This window comes from Nomascus leucogenys, chromosome 2 (assembly GCF_006542625.1).
Source record: "Nomascus leucogenys isolate Asia chromosome 2, Asia_NLE_v1, whole genome shotgun sequence".
Classification (NCBI taxonomy): domain Eukaryota; kingdom Metazoa; phylum Chordata; class Mammalia; order Primates; family Hylobatidae; genus Nomascus; species Nomascus leucogenys.
This window is the reverse complement of record NC_044382.1, coordinates 116,773,682-116,794,106: the sequence shown is the minus strand read 5'-3', so window position 1 is coordinate 116,794,106 and position 20,425 is coordinate 116,773,682. Positions and strand designations below refer to the sequence as shown.

The window sequence follows — 20,425 nt, the reverse complement described above, 5'->3', positions numbered from 1 at the left end:
GGTAATAGGCTACATAGACAGTAGAATAATCTAACATAAAGAATACTACAAAATCAAGACAAGTCACAATTTCAGAGACCCAAAATAAAAAATGGTTTAGTAACTTATTAAGAAAAATAAAGTAATCCTACCTTACTACTGTTCATTGCTGGTCATGCCTTAGCTAAAGTAGCGTGTCCATGATGAGGTGTCACACATTAGGGACGAAGAAGATACTTGAGAAAACGTGCAGTGAAGTCTAGTGAAAATGGTCATAGGTCTAGCCAAAAAACATGAGCTGCAAGAAGAAATTCAAGGAGTCAGAACTGTTCACTACAGAGAAAGAGATAAAAATGTACACTTTCAGTATAGTTGGCTATTCCTGGAAATTAACTGTGACAGCTTATGACAATCGCTACATTAAAAATAAGAATGCTACACTTACCTAACTTATCTATCCATTGCTTACTCCCTCCCCTATCCTTCTCTAACTTTCCAAAAAGAGTAATGTATTGTTACCTTCTCCTTCAACCTATTCCCTCAGTTTTCAAGAGGTAATTCATGTTTTTCTCCATGTTTACATCATAAAACTAACTTCAAGTTTCAAAGACACCAGGCACAGTGGCTCACACTTGTAATCCCAACACTGTGGGAGGCCAAAGCAGGAGGGTGGCCTGAGTGCAGGAGTTCGAGGCCAGCCTGGGCAATATGGTGAAACCTAGTCTCTACAAGTTTAAAAATTAGTCAGGCACCGTGGCACACATCTGTAGTCTCAGCTATTTGGGAAGATGAGGTGGGAAGACTGCTTGAGCCCAGGAGGTTGAGGCTGCAGTGAGCCATGATCATGCCACTGCACTTCAGCTTGGATGACAGAGCAAGACTTTGTCTCAAAAACCGAAAAAGTCTGAAAGGCCATCAGAAGAAGCCAGTGATTATGCTTGTTAAAATATTATTACAGCCTAAAGTAGTAATTAAGTACATAAGAAAAACTTTTTCAAAGGCTGGGGAAGGTTTGGGAAGGATTCCCCCACCAAACACATACTTTCTCCACCTCATATGTTTTATTTATTTATCTGCTTGTTTGTTTGTTTGAGATGGAGTCTCACTCTGTCACCCAGGCTGGAGTGCTCTAGCATGACCTCGACTCACTCAGCCTCCACCTCCTGGGTTCAAGTGATTCTCGTGCCTCAGCCTCCTGAGTATCTGGGATTACAGTCATGCACCACCACGCCCAGCTGATTTTTGCATTTTTAGTACAGACAGGGTTTCACCATGTTGGTCAGGCTGGTCTCGAATTCCTGACCTCAGGTGATCCACCCACCTCGGCCTCCCAAAATGCTGGGATTACAGGCATGGGCCACTGCGCCTGGCCTCTGCCTCATATGCTTTAGTATGCCAAAGTATGATCCTTGAATTGGCTGTTCTCCCTTCAGTCCTTGAAAACTGTGAACTCTTCTGAGAGGTTTTCTTGGTCACTCTCTCCTTTATCACTAATGTCAATATATGTAGTTTATAGCCCTGTTACAACATCTCACTTTTTGTCTGTGCCGTACTATTTTTAATCCCAACTTCCTGGTTTATCATAAGCTCTCCTCTTCTTCCAAGCTTTTCTTTTTTGTTTGCCTACTCTGTTTCCCATCATTTCCCCTATTGCCTTGACTTTCACATCAGTCAGATGACATTCCATAAATGTTACCAACAAGATTATTCCTTTCCTTCTGGTCAGGAAACAGACCAAATACAGTATGTCAGGCATATTCTCCATGTCTACTTTTCTAATCTTTTAACCATTTCCAAAGGGTGCCTTCGCCCCTAGGAAAGCATTTTATTCCCTTCTAGATATAGCAAAGCTCCTAAAGCTAGAACTGGTTGGAAATCTAATCTATGTGTAATTGAAGTGTGAATACATTTCTCTTCTTCCATAAACTGTGACATGATTGACACAAGAATTTCTATCTTAACGCAGTCAGCCACTTGCACAGTACCTGGAACACAGTAGCCATCAAACAAGTGACTACCAAATGAATGAAATTCCAAAATGAATCATGGTTTCCTCTGATTCGTACACTTTGGTGTCAAGTAAGGCTTAAACAAGAGTTGTTATATAAAACGATAAAATTCATGACAAAATTATTTTTAAATATAAAATTTTAATGATGGCCAGATGAGGTGGCTCATGCCAGTAATGTCAGCACTTTGGGAGGCCAAGGCAGGAGGATCGCTTGAGTCCAGGAGTTCCAAACCCTCCTGGATAACATAGTGAGAGCCCGTCTCTCCAAAAAAAAATACATAAATTAACCAGGCGTGGTGGCATGTACCTGTAGTCCCTGCTACTTGAAAGGCTAAGGTAGGAGGATCACCTGAGCCCAGGAATTTGAGGCTGCAGTGAACAATGATCGTGCCACTGCACTCCAGCCTAGGCAATAGAGTGAGACCCTGCTTCAAAAAAAAAAAGAAAAAATTCAGTCATGACTTCACTTTTGACTGCTTTCAACACATCATCTTTAATTAAATCCCCAGAGTATAGTTCAGTAAACAGTATTACTCATACGGCTTTCTGAGGAACAAAACACATTATATATGTATCCAATTCCACTCCAAAGACAAACCCAAAAATTACTGGATCATCCAATTAATATGAAAAATGTTTAAACTCTCTTCTCTATCAGCAAAGATAGTTGCATTATCTAGAATTCCCTGTTCTGGTCTCTCACTTTGCTATGGAAATGGTTATTTCCACAGACCTAAGTTCAAGAAAGACAACTATTCAACTGAGATTCCATGCCCAATATTGAGCAATGTCAAGTATCTTGCTCAGGAAAGCTAGTCAACTGTAGTCCTAGCTACTCAGGAGGCTGAGGCAGAAGGATCACTTGAGCCTAGGAGGTCAAGGCTGCAATGAGCTGTGATCACATCACTGTACTCAAGCCTGGGTAAGAGAGCAATACCCTGTCAAAAAAAAAAAGAAAAGAGAAAAGAAAGCAAGCTAGTCAAAGGACCCACGTATTGTGTCTCAATCTCTAACTCAGTCTTTTCTACAATTTTTATTTTTCAATGAAACAAAAAGCATTTTTCTTTGATATTGAAAAGATTTGGTTAAAAGTAACAACTTCTTTTGGTGGCATCTCTAAATGGAACTTTTTAAAATTCAAACTACTATAAACCTATGAATCAAAAAAATTATATTCCTTGTGTTACTTCAAAGGTATTATCATGCTTACCAGACTCAGCAAAGGTTTCCATACATAACAGCTGAAAATGCATGACTCCTTTCTAATGCACCTTAATCTTCCCCACGAACTTCCTCAATTACACATACTTTCATCTCTAACTCACATTCATAGCCAAAAAATAGTTCCTATTCCCTGAATTTATCTTCACAAATGGGACTAGGGTGATGCAAAAGAAATACCTGGGGCGCAAAATTTAAGGAGATACTCTCAGGATCATGCAAGTGCCACCCTGCAGTTGCATGACCCTAAAAGTGATTATGTCTCATATTTTGTGTCCTAGGCAACTCTCTTGCCTTACCCTAGTCCTGGCTCTACTTCTCTTTCCCATCTCTACTCTCCCCACCTCTCTAATAAATATCCCCTTAGTTTTTCAAAATCCAATTCTGATAAACTATTTATTTTAAACAATGAATTTACGTATAATTTTACAACCATTTAAAATTACGTTTTCACAGCCAGGTGCACTGGCTCATGCCTGTAATCCCAGCACTTTGGGAGGTTAGGGCGGGTGGATCACCTGAGGTCGGGAGTTCAAGACCAGCCCGACCAACATGGAGAAACCCCATCTCTACCAAAAATACAAAACCAGCCAGGCATGGTGGCGCATGCCTGTAATCCCATCTACTTGGGAGGCTGAGGCAGGAGAATCGCTTGAACATGGGAGGTAGAGGTTGTGGTGAGCCAAGATGGTGCCATTGCACTGCAGCCTGGGCAACAAAAGTGAAACTTCGTCTCAAAAAAAATAAATAAACAATAAAATTAAATTTAAAAATAAAATAAAATTGTTTTCAAAGAAAATTTCTTGTTCATGATATGTGGTAGGTAAAAAATAAATGAAGTAGTTATATCTATATACAGTAAGTTTCTATTTTTTTTTAAATGATTGTGAGTTGCATGTGCATGTAAGTAATAGACCTGTGTTGTTTTTTACTCTGAAGCATCTATCTCCCCTTCTGTTGGTAGCAGCATCTTAATTTTCTTCTCCCGAACTATCCTTCTCTTATCATCAATCCACGTGGTTTGGGTGGCATTGATCACCAGCACTCTAATGTTTCTGGGGTAGGAACATAACCCAGGTCTGGGAAATCAGCATATTCCTTCTCGCAAGCAGTAGTTCAGGAATAGGTATGTTACCCAAATTGGACAGATAATACTGAATCCCAACATTTTTGCAGAAGCTAATCAGGAAGGAAAGTTATCTTTCAGCCAAGGTTGCTAAACTGAAAGATGATGGTAAGTTCCTACTAGACAATCAAACAACCCAAATAAAGAACCAAGAGAAGAGAAACGGAGAAATGTCTGAAAGTATTTTGCCCCTAAATATGAGTTCAGATGTAAACAGATATAGCTGCTGAAATTCAGAATTACTGTTGGGAAACAATTCACTGCATTTCTCATGTTCCTGCACAGAATCTTCTGACCAAAATGTACTACAAATGGATATTTGTGTAACAGACAGCCTTGGAAGCTAGAGATAGTATCTCCCTAAAGATAGAAAACTCCAAAGACCTTTGGAGAAATTAAGCCTTCTCCTTCCCCTCCCTGGAAACATTTACTAATATTCTAGGGTAAGAAACCTAAAGATACCTTCTCCCTCTCCTCTGGAAGCTTTGTGCTTAATGAGTAATCTCTCTCTTGCTCTGCAGGGGAGGATGGCAGATGTGCCAACACTCTATACAAGTTTGGAGTCTCCTTATTTCAAGGCTCCTCTCCTGTGATGCAAATCTGCTGCATGTGTAGGTAAACATTTGGCCCTCATCACATTGCTTTGTCACAGAGATGGGGCAGGGAGAACCAGCACTAAGCTATTTCTCTGGCCACTGCTTTTGCTGTAATAAACCCTCTGAGTCTCTGACCCAGGGCTCTTCTATTAATGTATGTATATAAAAGTATGGCAAGGTAACTTGCTTGTTTGCAAACGGTATTCTCAGTCCCTTCAGAGTTTCAGAGTTAATGGTTACATGAGGCAATGACACATTTTTTTCTTATTTATTAATTTGTTCAACAAATATTTGCTGAAAGCCTACTATGCTATCTGTGTGTCACGAGTTTTCCTATACAACAGGTAAAAATTCTTGCCCTCATGGAGATTATATTCTAGAGAGAGGAAACAAACAAAATACAAAATAAGTAAGTAAAATACACAGTGTTAGGTAGTAATAAACACTATTTTTTAAAGCAGAAAAAGGTAAGTATGAAGTAGGTAGGAGATTTCAAATTTATGTTGAGTGATTAAAGACTTTACAGATAAAGTGACATTTACCAAAGACCTGAAGGAGATAAGGAAGTTAGTCACATGGTTAGCTGAAGGAACCGCTATCTGGAAGAAGTGCATTCTAAGCAGAGAGAACAGAAAGTATAAAATATCTGAGGAAAAACAAGGAAGACTGTGTGCAGTGAATGGTGGAGAAAATCGTAAAAAGATCCTGCATGAGGGAGGGAGAACAGAACCACAAAACCATGGCCCATTTTAAACTACAGTTCAGAGAAGAACTAGTTCAGAGAAAGATCCTGCATGAAGGAAGGAAAGCAGGACCATGAAACTATAGCTCATTTTAAGGACTTGAGCTTTGATGTGGGAAACCCCTGAAAGATTCTGAACAAGAAGAGACATGATCTCTTATGTCTAAAAAGGATAACACAGGCTATTTATGTAGCGCAACGGTAGTAGTGGGGAGACTTTTTAAGGAATCATGTAAAAGGAGAAAAAGGATGTTGCTGAACCAGGATGATAGAAGTAGGGGTGGTGAGAGCAAGTCAGATTATAGGTATTTCTTTGAAGAAAACAGAGTATGCTGAAAGACAAGTTGAGGAACTAAAGAAAAAGAATCAAGGATAACTTTCCTCACACTGGGGTCAGGGCAAAAACAAAGATGGAGCTGCCATTTACAAAGATGGGAAGGACTAAATTGTTAAATAGGTGTCTGCCACTGGCATCCAAAACTAGCCTAACAAATATAAAAATTTATACCACAAAGCAGGCAGATTGCCTGAGGTAAGGAGTTTGAGACCAGCCTGACCAACATGGTAAAACCCTGTCTCCATTAAAAATACAAAAAAGAATTAGCCAGGTGTGGAGGCACACACCTGTAGTCCCAGCTACTTGGGAGGCTGAGGCAGGAGAATCACTTGAACCTGGGAGGCCAAGGTTGCAGTGAGCTGAGATCATGCCACTGCACTCCAGCCTGGGTGGCAATGTGAGACTCTGTCTTAAAAAAAAATAATAATAATAATTATACTAGAAATAAGGTAATACCAGTTACACTTCCAAAATGTGGGACTGAGTCAATAATAGAAAGTGAAGGAAACTTGGTAACCCTCTACTGTAGAGTAAGAAGTCAGCAATCCTTAATAAGCAAAATAGCTGGTAAATTGCTGTTCTCATAAATCAGACAAGTACATATTGTTTTATTGCACTTCGACTTTCTGCACTTTACAAATATTCCCTTTTTTACAAATTGAAGGTCTATTACAATCCTGCGCTGAGCAACTCTATTGGCACCGTTTTTCCAAATCATGTACACATTTCACATCTCTGTGTTATATCTGGTGATTCTTACAATATTTCAAACTTTTTCATTATTATTATATTTTTTATGGTCATCTGTGATCAGTGATCTTTCATATTACTATCTTAATTGTTTTGGGGCACCAAGAACCACACTCATATACGACAGTGAACTTAACTGATAAGTGTTATGTGTGTCTTGACTGCTCTACTGACCAGCCATTCTCTACTCCCTCTCCTCCTTCTTGGACTTCCCTGTTCCATGAGACACAACAATTTGATATCAGGCCAATTAATAACCCTTCAAAGGCCTCTAAGTGTTCAAATAAAAGGAATAGTTGCACATCCCTCATTTTAAATTAAAAGCTAAATTAAGCTTAGTGAGGAAGGCATGTTGAAAGCCAAAATAGGCCAGGCGTGGTGGCTAACGCCTGTAATCCCAGCACTTTGGGAGGCCGAGGTGGGTGGATCACAAGGTCAGGGATTCGAGACCAGCCTGACAAACATGGTGAAACCCCGTCTCTACTAAAAATACAAAAATCAGCTGGCGTGGTGGCAGGCACCTGTAATCCCAGCTACTCAGGAGGCTGAGGCAGGAGAATTGCTTGAACCCGGGAGGTGGAGGTTGGAGGTTGCAGTGAGCCAAGATCGTGCCACTACACTCCAGCCTGGGCAACAGAGAGAGACTCCATCTCAAAAAAAAAAAAAAAAAAAAGAAAAGAAAAGAAAGCCAAATAAGCTGAACCTCTTGAACCAAACACCCACATTGTAAAAGCAAAGGAAAAGTTATTGAAGAAAATTAAAAGTGCTCTTCCAGTGAACACACAAATGACAAGAAAGCAAAACAGCCTTATTGCAGACACAAAGAAAGTTTTAGTAGTCTAGCTAGATCAAACCAGCCACAAAATTCCCTTAAGCCAAGGCCTAACGCAGAACAAGGCCTTAACTCTCTTCAATTCTATGAAGTCTAGGTGAGGTGAGAAAGCTTCAGAAGACAACTCTGAAACTAGCAGAGATTGATTCATGAGGTTGAAGGAAAGAGGCTATCTCAACACAAAAGTGCAAGGTGAAGCAGCAAGTGGTGATGTACAAGTTGCAGCAAGTTATCCAAAACTCTAGCCAAGATCACGGATGAATTTGGCTACACTAAACAACAGATTTTCAGTGTAGATGAAAACAGCCTTATATAGGAAGAAAATGTCATCTGGGACTTTCATAGCTACAGAAAAAAAGTTAATGCATGACTTCAAAGCTTCAAAGGACAGACTGACTCTTGTTATGGGCTAATGCAGCTGGTGACTTTAAGTTGAACCCAATGCTCATTGCCCATTCTAAATATCAGAGTCCATAAGAATGATACTAAATCTACTCTGCTTGTGCTATAGGAATGAAAACACAAAGCCTGTATAACAGCACATTTGTTTACAGCACGGTTTACCGAATATTTTAAGCCCATTGTTCAGACCTACTGCTCAGGAAAAAAAAAAAAAAAAAGAAGATTGCTTTCAAAATATTATTGATCACCAACAATGCACCTGGTAACCCAAAAACTCTGATGGAGATGTACAAGAGTAATGTTGTTTTTGTGACTGCTAACGCAACATCCATTCTGCCATACTGGCTAAGCAAAAATCTTATTCTACTGCCAGGGCAAAAAATCCTTGTCATATCTATCCAGTGAAATATACCTGTATTATGGATGAGGTATCTGTGTGGGCTGTTTCCCCTTTTTCGCTCTTCCAGTTGCTATAGTTTGAATGTGTGCTCTCCGTAATTCACGTATTGAAAACTTCCCCAGGGTCACTGTATTGGAAGGTGTGGCCTTTTGGAAGGTCTTTAGGTCTCAAACCTAAACCTAAACCATGATGGTAGAGTCCTCATGAATGGATTAATGCTGGTACAAAAAGAGCTTGCAGGAATGTGTTCTCTTCTCTTCTCTGCTGCCATGTGAGGACACACAGTTCATCCCTCTCTTGCCCTTCAGCTTTCTGCCATGTGAGGACACAGCAAGAAGGCCCTCATGAGATGTCTACACCTTGACTTTGAAATTTCCAGCCTCTAGAACTGTGAGAGAATAAATTTCTATTATTTTTAAATTACCCAGTCTGTGGTATTCTGTTATAGAAGCACAAAATGGACTAAGACAGAAATTGGTACCAGAGAAGTGGCATGTTGCTATAACAAATACCTAAAAATGTGGAGGCAGCTCTGGAACTGGGTAATGGCTAGAAGCTAGAACAGTTCTGAAGATGAATGCTAGAAAAAGCCTGTGTCGCCATGAACAGAATATTGGTAGAAATATGAACAACAAAGGCTATTCTGATGAGGTCTCAGACAGAAATGAGAACAAAGTATTGGAAACTGGGGGAAAGGCCATCCTTGTTATAAAGCGATTAAGCACTTGCCTGAATTATGTCCATGTCCAGGACTTTACAGCAGGCAGAACTTAAGAGTGATGAAGTAGGATATCAATTAAGGGTTTTTGTTGTCCACATGCTATTTTCCTTCTATCACTGAATACTGGCCTTACTACAATTAATTATACTGGTCAACTGCAAGTTGCTAGACCCTGAGACAGTCTGTTCAAACAGAACTAAAGAAATTATCCAGAGATCCTAGTCTTAAGGCTAGATGCAGTACTTAAACAAATCTCTTAGTTGTCTTCTTTTGTTGAGGGACAGGTGGTAAATGCATCGAAAGTTATAAGCAAAAAATTTACACAATGATAGGTGAGGGCATTTTTTTCAAGGGCATGTATACAAGGGAGGACATGTATGCACGCTAGAGGACTATAGTAAATGCATTTTGCTCACCTAGCATCTACTCCCTCTTTCCAGGGTCACAGTATCTTCTCCTTTCTCCAGTGATTCTAACCATTGCGATTCTCAGGCCAAAGGTTTTAGACATAGCTGACCACACTTCCTATTCCTAGTTCCAGTAGTTAGCACCTAATCCAGATATGGCCTATCATCATACACCATACCTGTGACAATGGGATCAGGGATGGGGAAATGATTGGAATCATTCAGCAAGACACAATCCTGGAACTTTTGCTAGAACTAAGGAAAACGGAACTCTTTATGTTTGGCTTCCTGAACCCAACTGAAAGAAATGTCACAGAACTCCACATGGAGAAGGCCTACCTGAGAGTTTATCTGTACCTAAAGAGAATATACTTTTAGTTTCAGTGCCCTAAGTATGAGCAGAGTTTTGGTCTCATGCAACTGAAGAATCGTGAAAATTCTAGTATTATCACCCTTAGTTTGAACTTGAAAAATCCCAAAGTTATAAGAATTAAATTATTTGTCTAAATTCATACAGCTATTACTAGGAGCACAGATTCAACTCTAGGTAGGTTTGCTCTTTTCACCACACCATACTCCCTCTCAGGAAAACAGTCTGAAACCTCTCTATGCTTTATAATTATCTGTACCCATAAGCTAAATCCTCACATGGGGTGTGTATACTAGTAACATCTGTAGAAAGACCGAAAATGGAAGAATCACATGCCTTCCTGCTTTCTGTCCCATTCCTGCAACAGCTTGCCTCTTGTCTAGCATAGAACATTTCTACATCATTTTTATAATGTAGATTGAAGGCCATGCCTATCTCTTCACCATCTTCATCCTCTTTCAAAATCCATGACATTACTGTATATAATAGCAGGTATCTCCAAGCTAAGACATTTAGATCTTAGAATGCCAATTTCAGACACAGGGTAAACCAGACTCCACAATACAGAAAAGAAATCAGAAACTTAAAACAGGCAACCACCAAAGTCTAGCTCCTATATTTGTTATCATTAATTGTGAAATAATCACCAAAGCAAACCCCCATTATCCCAGAAGTTAGGACACTGTTGTTTATGCGAACAATTTAAGATATTTGTCAGAACTATATTAACTTCTAGAAAGTAGTAGCTGTTAATAAACAAATTCCTTTCAAATATTATTGTTGAGGGTGGGACAGAAGGGATGGAGGACAGGACTCATGTACGTTAAGATTCCTGACATTTTCAAGAAGTCTGTCTAAAGACCATGAGAATTTTTGACAGAGCTGGAACACTCAATGAAAATGTTTCACAAATTAACTTTTTTTTACCTCTAAGGCATGGAGGATTGATGTGCATCAAGATCGAAGACTCACTGAATTCAACATTCCATTGTTAAACTTATTCAAAAATGTCTGTTTTCTAGCTAAGATCCACCACCTTCTCAGGCCTCTTTATTCTCTCTCCACTTCTAGCAGCTGGCTTTCTTTTTCAGGAAAGTTTTTTACAAAGATACATTTTATAACTTCATAGAAGTTATAGTATAGGACAATCTCAAACAGAACAAAGCCAAAGCAAGATATAGACACAAGACCGTTAGCCAGGAGCATGAATATCTTAGGGTCTTGCTTCTAATAAGAGGAAGTAATCTCAGCAAAACTGCAAATATTTCAACACAGACCTTTAGAGTCACTCCCAAATAGGTGAAACTTCTATTAAATCCAGGACTATTAATAGTTTACTATATTTAGACTTTTACCATTTACATTTATTTCAGGTTTAGAGTATGAAACACCCAAGTTCAAAACCCAGTATCATTTTATAACTGGGTCTCCTTGGATAAATGATACGAACTAAAATTGGTTCCAGATCACAAAAAGAACATGCAAGCCATCAAATTCATAAATTCAAAAGAAATGTACAAAAGTGCATCGCACTTTTAGCAGGCACTAAAGAAATGTTAGTGCCCCCACCATTATATCTGAAGCCATGTAATTTACTAAAAGACTTAAGACATATTGACAGAAACTGTCTCTACCTGGGAGGTTAAAATGTTGACGAGGAGAGAAAAAAGAACTATACAAAAACAAAACAAAAAATGTGTGTGTGTGTAGGAGAAAGAAATTGGCTTCTTCCTTTGTAAAAAGTTTCTATTGTATATAAATCTACATAAAGATTCTTACACATCATCCCCAACATAAATGCTTGTAAATAATTGAAATACTGATCTATCATTAATTAATTACATAGTATATTAATGTTATATTGACCTATAATTACATATTACCATTGTATGTTATCATTAATAATTATCTGAAACAACTACATTGTTTAGTTCCCCTTAATTACTCTACTATAGCAAATTTATTAAATATATTAAAAGTAAACAGGCATCACAAAGTAATGGTACTTAGCCAAGTACATAAATCTGGAGTAGATTCAGAATGGACAGGAAATGCGATAGTGACTGGATTTTCCATATTACAAAGTCCATCACACACTTCTATACCGAAACAAAGAAAAAAGGTGATACCTGAAAATGTTTCCTTTGCTCCTAGTAAAGCAAAGTTTGTAAAACCTTAATGAAAATTTAAATAATCGTTAACCCATATAAGAACGTACATAGAAAGCATGTAATTCTAAAAGAAATATAATTCAAGAGAAAGTCAAGACACTGTGTATTTTCTTTTTATTGTATTTATTATTATTTTTTTTTTTTTTTTTGAGATGGAGTTTCTTGCTCTTGTTGCCCAGGCTGGAGTACAATGGCACGGTCTCGGCTCACTGCAACCTCCACCTCCCGGGTTCAAGCAATTCTCCTGCCTCAGCCTCCCAAGTAGCTGGGATTACAGGTGCGTGCCAACACGCCCAGCTAATTTTTGTATTTTTTTAGCAGAGACAGGGTTTCACCATGTTGGCCAGGCTGGTCTCAAACTCCTGACCTCAGGTGATCCACCCACCTCGGCCTCCCAAAGTGCTGGGATTACAGGCGTGAGCCACAGTGCCCGGCTGATATGTATATTTTCATAAAACAAGATGTGGTACAGCTGCTAGGGTGGCTACTGACCCATTTGTTATCAAAACTGAACACTGCAGCCAGCCGCTGTGGCTCATGCCTGTAATCCCAGCACTTTGGGAGGCCGAGGCGGGTGGATCACCTGAGGTCAGGAGTTTGTGACAAGCCTGACTAACATGGTAAAACGCCATCTCTACTAAATACAAAAAAATGAGCCAGGCGTGGTGGCGCATGCCTGTAATCCCAGCTACTCGCGAGGCTGAGGCAGGAGAATTGCTTGAACCCGGGAGGTGGACGTTGCGGTGAGCTGAGATTGTGCCATTGCACTCCAGCCTGGGCAACAAGAGTGGAACTCTGTCTCAAAAATAAACAACAAAAAAAACCTGAACACTGCTAGAAGAGTCAAATGCACTTTTCTTTGTATAATGTGAAATTAACAAGACAGCCCCATCAATCCACAGAAGCTTGGGAAAGTCTCCCAAGCTGAAGACATCCAGAGAGTAAAAAGGACACATACTACAGAAGTGTTCAACTCCAAGGAGAAAACATCCAAGAAACAGCAGCATACAGAAAAGCATTACAGCGACCAAGGACTAAACCTTGTGACAACGCAGGAAGCTTTGTGATTAAGCCAGAAATGCTCTTTTATTCCGCAAACTATAGAATACAAGGGGCAAGAATAAGAACCTTGCGTGTATACAAATAATGTAATGCAAAGTTGTCTGTCTTCATTTCAGAAGCAAAAAAATTAATAGCTTTAATCACTCGAGTCCCACTTACAGGATTGTACGGGTCTGAAGGGATCACTTAAACTTTTCCACTAAATTTGACGGCATTTTACGGAGGTGGTTATATCCTAGATTCACGAAGGTTTCAGGAAATACCACTTGCAAATATCAAAGGTCTTCTGAACATAGTTTTTCTAAGTCTTCACTTAGAACTGTATATTATACGTGGTACTTCCACATAGGATGAGTGATTTAAAATTAAGCTCTATTCATAGTAATGCAAAGATACTTTTCTGACTGAGCCAATGTAAAGAGCATTTTTATATTCTAAGTGCCTGGAAAATAAAAATTCTAGTACTGTTTCCACTTCTCTTAAAACCATGAGTCTCGATATAGAAATAGCCTTTTTGCAAGTAAAATGATTTATACTAGAAAACTAATTTCAATTTTTGCACAATAATTAGTGTTATTCTAGTCACAATACAGACTGAGGTACTGTTACCCAAATATTTTTAAATGTTCATTTAAGTTATTCTAACTTTTAAATATAGGACTCTTTTAATGACATAAAATTAGTGTAATAATATTTTCTTATGTAGCATTATAAGAATGATAAGAAAAACTAAACGGGCATTCACTTCAGGAAAATGTGGAAATAACTTGGGTCCCAACTACAGAATTGTAAGGTGTCTTCAGTATTAGTTACTAACAATACTTACACACTTTTTTGTTTTGTTTTGAGACAGGGAATCACTCTGTTGCCCAGGCCAAAGCACAGTGCTGCAATCATAGCTCAATGCAGTATTGAACTCCTGGGCTCAAGGAATCCTCCTGCCTTAGCCTCCTTAGTAGTAGTACAAGCACATGCCACCATATCTGGCTAATTTTTTAATTTTTTGTAGAGTGCCGTCGCGTTATGTTACCCAGGCTCAAGTGATCCTCTCGTTTCAGCCTCCAAAAGTACTGTGATTACAGGCATGAGCCACTGCACCCAGCCCACATTTTTTAATGACTCACTTTCTCCAATAAATCAGAGTAGATTCAAGTTTATACCCATAATGATGTCACTCTCAATCATCCGCATTCTAATATGCTTTCTTGAATAGGAGAGAGACTGAATTAGGGCTGGCATGCTAGAAAACTGCACAGTGGAATATGTCATACATGTAAATATCTTGTACCTGGACGGGAAAAAATATGAGAAAACTGACTTGGATCACAAAAATCTGTTTTACTGCTGGATGAGACCATATGGACTCTAGTTCAACTCCTAACTCAGTTCAGTGCTTGCTTCTCTGCACACAATAACTATAGGCTGGTCTGCCCATTTAAACTGTATGTTCTTTAAGAATCTGAACCCTATATTTACGGAACACACAATCTGAAATAGGGGTATCTGTAAAATACTGCTCCTTAAAAAATAATCATATGTTTCAGTAGGAGGTGGAAAAGACACAACTAATATACAAATAAGGGTATTATTAAATTTAAAAATAACGTTTAAATTTTAAACAGATTGAGAAAATGTGTTTGCGGGGGCACTAGTTAGAGATTTAAGACAGTAACGTGTAGCTAATACCTGTGGTTTAAATGAAAGGAATTTAGGGCAACCATCCAAAAACACATGATCATCTAGGGAAAAAGAAAAATAAATCAGGAATCCAGACAAACTGGAGATATTTTGGAGTTAAAAATCATTTAAAGTAAATTTATAATTATCCCTACTGACATGCAATAATCTAAGATTTATAAAAAGAACAGCTAATCTGAGATATTTCTAATTATTTATTTGTATAAATGGCAAATGTCATTCAACTTAAGTAAATTTATTGTAAATTTAAGTAAATTTAATTATATTTTAATTTCTTATGTGTGAAACAAGGACTTTGTGGATGGTATAATAAACACATTAATACAAGAAGAGATAAAATCAATGTTACCATGTAAAGAACTGAATACACAAGTTGAATACTTCCTAAAGTCAGTTGAATACTTCCTAAATCTTACCTACGTTGTCTCATTTCTTCTATGTAACAAGCTAGTGCAGCAATTTTACTAACCCTATTGAATAGATGAGAAAATTATGACTTAAAGAGATAAAATAACTTGTCCAAGATCCCACAGAACAGAAACTGGAACTAAAACCCAGATTATCTGACTCTAAAATAAATGGCTCTTCTTTTCACTACACTTTGAAACCCAGCAAGGAACACCTACATAAAATGTCCAGTCTTTTAATACCTACTAAAAAAAGTGACAATATCAAGTTTATAATGAATGGTGATGATGAATAAAAATTAGTAATTGTCTGATATGAATATTTTTAAAATAATTCCAAATCATGCATGACATTAAATTTTTAAAGCTGAATTATGTAATATCCTCCAAAAATGAAGAAATCTGAAATATTTCTTGAAAAGAACCAAGAATACTTCGTTTTACCTAGATATTTTGAATTCCAAAGAAAAAATATGGCCCCATATTTTGTCAGCCATACAGCAGTTTTATATGGTAAACTAAATATTTATATTACAGAATATGAAAAAGTAACTGCTTCGGTCTAATTCCTCTTGTTCTGACTCTAATCTGTCCCTTATTTATTCTTTTCCATTTTTCCCCCAGATCTAGGAGCCCTCTTCTAATTTAAGGTAACAGCCTCAAGTTCAGGAACTCTTACAAATTTTGATGTGAATGCAGATACACTGAAATGAAAACCATAAAATCTCAATAAGTGGTAGAGTGTTACAGAAGAAATCAAAGTTTGTTAGTTTTCAAATCATTATGGTAGAATGATGGGTGACTTCATTTTCTTCTCTATAGTTTTCTGAATTGATTGTAAGGCATTTAACATTTATAATCAAATAAAAATAAGAAAGAAAAGGAGTAAAAAAGGGAAGGAGGAAGGGAGGGAAGGGAAAATTGGAGCCTTGATTTTAAAAAATCCAATTCTTTCTGAGTTCACTGGATCTACAACTAAAGTTCTAAAACTGTGACCTAATTGTTTCCTTTAGGCTCTCAATAGCATAATAGGTCAACCATACATAAGCATACCAAAGACAAATGAAATTTGGAAAAATAGCAATAAAGCAATCCAAAGATCTATAAATTCTGAGACATAGCCCTTAATATTTAAGAAATTACTATATGAATGAGCTAAGTATGAAAAACAGATTTCGGGTATGCAAAAACTAAAAAGCAAGATTCAAATACTTAAAGAGGTGTGCAGGAATTTGCCAGGTAAAGAAAAATTACAAATACACAAATGTGTGAATTTATACCCATTTCCACTTATTCCTTTACTATAAATTGAAGTTTTATATCAAAATATTCCTCAGAACCATGAGACAACACCCAAGATCGTTGAATCCTATCGAAATACTGACTTAAATCTAATTACTTCAGTCTCCATGAAGAAATTCTACTAAAAAAAGTTCACATTTGTAAGCTTTTTCCATTACAAAAATACATTCTTATTCCAAATGAACAGACATAAGATTGACCCAATTTATCAAGTTACCAAATTTTACATAATTGATAGTCCCTTGGACTTCCCTCCAAAAGATGTTTATTTATAAATCAAGTACAAAACTATAATCTATTTACACAGGAGTCCAATTTTGAAGCAAAACTTTTTTTTTTTTTTGAGATGGAGTCTCGCTCTGTCGCCCAGGCTGGAGTGCAGTGGCGCAATCTCGGCTCACTGCAAGCTCCGCCTCTCGGGTTCACGCCATTCTCCCGCCTCAGCCTCTCCGAGTAGCTGGGACTACAGTCGCCCGCCACCACGCCCGGCTAATTTTTTGTATTTTTTAGTAGAGACGGGGTTTCACCGTGTTCTCGATATCCTGACCTCGTGATCCGCCCGCCTCGGCCTCCCAAAGTGCTGGGATTACAAGCGTGAGCCACCGCGACCAGCCGAAGCAAAACTTTTATTTGTATAACAAGTTCATCAGATTTCCTTTTGTCTGATTACCAAAATGAAGTTTACTTATTTGGGCCTTGATTACAAAGATGATGACTTCCTACCTCACTCACAAGATTGCTCTGAATAGCCTCATGTAATTAAGTTAGTATAGTTTTAGTAAGTACAATTCCCACTTACAAACAAAAATAAGCACCTTATAATTTGGTGGTGTGTATATACATATATACTACATACTACATATACATGTATATACATATGCTGGGCTTTTTGTGGTTTTTGTTTTTTTGAAATGGAGTTTCGGTCTTGTTGCCTAGGCTGGAGTGCAATGGTGCGATCTCCACTCACCACAACCTCTGCCTCCCGGGTTCAAGCGATTCTCCTGCCTCAGCCTCCCGAGTAGCTGGGATTACAGGTATGCGCCACCACGCCCGGCTAATTTTGTATTTTTACTAGAGACCAGGTTTCTCCATTTTGGTCAGGCTGGTCTCGAACTCCCGAACTCAGGTGATCCACCCGCCTCGGCCTCCCAAAGTGCTGGGATTACAGGCATGAGCCACCGCGCCCGGCCACATACGCTGGTTTTTTAAGCTTGATCATTTCAGTTCCGCTGTTCCTTAATGTTTACTGTGTAACAGCGGTCTTGAAATCGTCATTGCTAAATATATAGGTGGTGGGTTCAACTCGACTCTTCTGCATTGTTTGAAATTTTTCATAGTAAAATAGTTGAGAAAAAACTGGCAAATTTGAAATGTTCACGGTCCAGAGTTACAGTAACATCTACATCGAAGATTAAATGTAAATGATTTGTCTACCAAAGCCTGAATTATTTCTTCTGAACTAAAGACATCAACCTTTGAAGTAGTGCAGAAGCTGCATCAACTTGACACTACATAGTTTTAGATTACGTATATTTAATGCCGTCAACAATCAATGCAGAAGAGAAACAGATCTTCACCAAAGGTCTTTCAAAGACGAAAACAGAAGTATGCCTATGTACTCTCTTAATATATTCCCAGCATCTTTGGAAGCATAATTCTCTTGGCTCAAAAGTACTAGCAGAAAAGCTTCCCTGGACTACAAAAAGATACACTCTTGCTTTCCTGACTGACAAACCTGGAGCTATTCACAAATGTCTTCTTAAAGGCAACACAGGTATATACAAATACTGCACTATAGATTTTGCAAGTTTTTTTTATCCTATTCTCATTCCACATATGAATTGAAATTAATCACTAAAATAGTTTTGATCTATTCTCTTACTGATTTTCCATTACACTTTTATATATGGTAACCTCATCTGAGAAATTTATTATCTTAAAATATCTGGAGAAAAGGAAAATGGCAGTACACCTTTACAGCAGTTTATGTCAAAGTGATAGTGAGACCACCATTAATATATGCAACTTCTGAATTAAAAAGGTTAAAAAGCTTCTCTTTTTTTAACCATAAGGCGAAGGAAAAAATGTAAGGCTACCAGCCTTAACAAATTATTAGATTTTGGATTGCACTGCAGTGGATGGCAAAATCACAAAAGTACAAAGTGCCCACCTCATAGTACAGTCCTCAATTTGCGCAAGAAGTACCCTGCCCCTATCAACACAACCCAATGAGCGTATTCAGAAAGTAGATCCGAAGGGAAACTGTAAGGCAGAAAGATGACCCCTGAAGGTGCCTCCAAACATCTCCCCAATTCTAACCGGCAAAGAGACCACAGAGCAGAAATTACCGACAACACCACTAGCTTCACACTTAAGATCTATCTCTTGATTAGACTCTTGGAGGACACCTCTGGCCAAGACCGGAGGAGAAAGATGAGGTGGGGGATAAAAGCGGGAGAAGGTGACAGATAGGAGAGCTGGGTAGGACCGCACGGGTCAAGGGAGACGGCGGGGCTCCAGAGGCAGGAAGGGATTGGGAGAACACCAGGGGTTGAGGGTGCCCCCCCAGCAGGACGGCGGCGCCCAGATGAGTGCCGCCGAGAAAAGGGTTGCGGGTACAGGCAAGACTGGGCGGTGCCCACAGTCCCCCCCCACCCCGCCTCACGCCCACCAGCCCCCAGACCCCGCGACGGGGCGGAGCCACTGCGCCTGCCACAGCCCGTTCGCGCCGGCACCCGCCCCCTCAGCATTCGGGTCCCAGGATGGTGGGAGGGGCGGCCCTCGTGGGGCTGGGTGTGTAGCCCGGCCCAAGCCCCAACCAGGAATGCTCCGCTGCGGGCCGGAGGATGGGCGGATGACCCTGCAGCCAGGGACGGGGGTTGGGGGGGGCGCTAGCTGAGGGCGGAGGAAGAGCCTCGGCACAGCCCCCAACGCCCGGGCCGAATCCCGGGCGCCCCTCTGCGGGTAGGCATTGTTGCCCCCGCTCTAGGCTTGCCTTCCCTCCTCTTCCCCCCTCCCCCCGCGTTGCCCCGGGCAACAGCGCCTACCGCCGGCGGCGCGAAACGCACCTACCTAGAACCTGACAAGCCCGAGCCCCTCAGACTCCGGAGCCAGTCGCCACCCCGCGTCACGGGGGCTGCCACAGCCAATAGGCGCCACTGTCACGAACCTCTGCAACCAATCCCGCTGCACTCCGGTCTCCGGGCACCCTCGAGGCCTCAGCCAATGGGCAAGAGCGGGAGGCGGGCGCAGCCGCCCGGCCCTCAGCCCCCTCCTCCACTACCTCCCAGGAGGCGGGGAGCGGCCGATTGGCCCGGACCCCGAAGGGGCAGGACTTGGGCCCTAGGCCGGGTGGGCGCACGCTGAGCCCAGGCGGCGGGTCCTGCGAGTGGAGGCGCGGAGCTGCGGTCGCCGCCTTCTGGGCTCGCTCACCAGCCCGGGTGGAGTCCCAAGGTCTGCGCGTTTGTGCCGCTCTCCCCGCCTCGGTAACCTGCTCCTCCCTAGCGGGTGTCCTGGGCTGCCGGGGTGAGATGCCGCCGGAGACGGACGAAGGCGTCACAGGAAACTTTGGGAGGCTCGCCTGGCCGCGGCCGGGAAGTGGCCGGACCGGCGATGATAAGCTGAGGCCGCCTGGAAGGGACTACTCGGCGGGTCAGCAGCCGGAAAGGAATTCGGAGAGTGGGGGCGGAGGCGTGATTAAAATGTTAAGTGTGCCCCTAGGGCGCTGGGCGATCCCAGGAGCTGAAATCTCCGGGAAGGGAAGCCGCTTCAGGGCCGCGAGGCCCCCACCCCTAAAATAGGCACTTTTCAGCCTCAGAATTGGTCACTTTTTCCTGTACGTTCCCACGTTTTACTTGCATCTGTTATTAACGTGCATTGCTTTAGAATGGT

The 20,425-nt window shown here is 40.3% G+C and overlaps 1 protein-coding gene across 2 annotated transcripts in view; it reads right to left on the bottom strand.

Moving 5' to 3' along the window:
* FER (FER tyrosine kinase) overlaps positions 1-19,651 on the bottom strand; it is a 452,653-nt gene extending 433,002 nt beyond the window's left edge. For both annotated transcript variants that reach the window (XM_030817473.1, XM_030817480.1), the window contains exons 1-2: positions 19,607-19,651; positions 132-277 (exon numbers count right to left, since the gene is read on the bottom strand). The gene's annotated coding sequence lies outside the window, so the exon portion shown is untranslated. The remainder of the gene's footprint in view (positions 1-131; positions 278-19,606) is intronic.
* Positions 19,652-20,425: the final 774 nt, after the last annotated feature.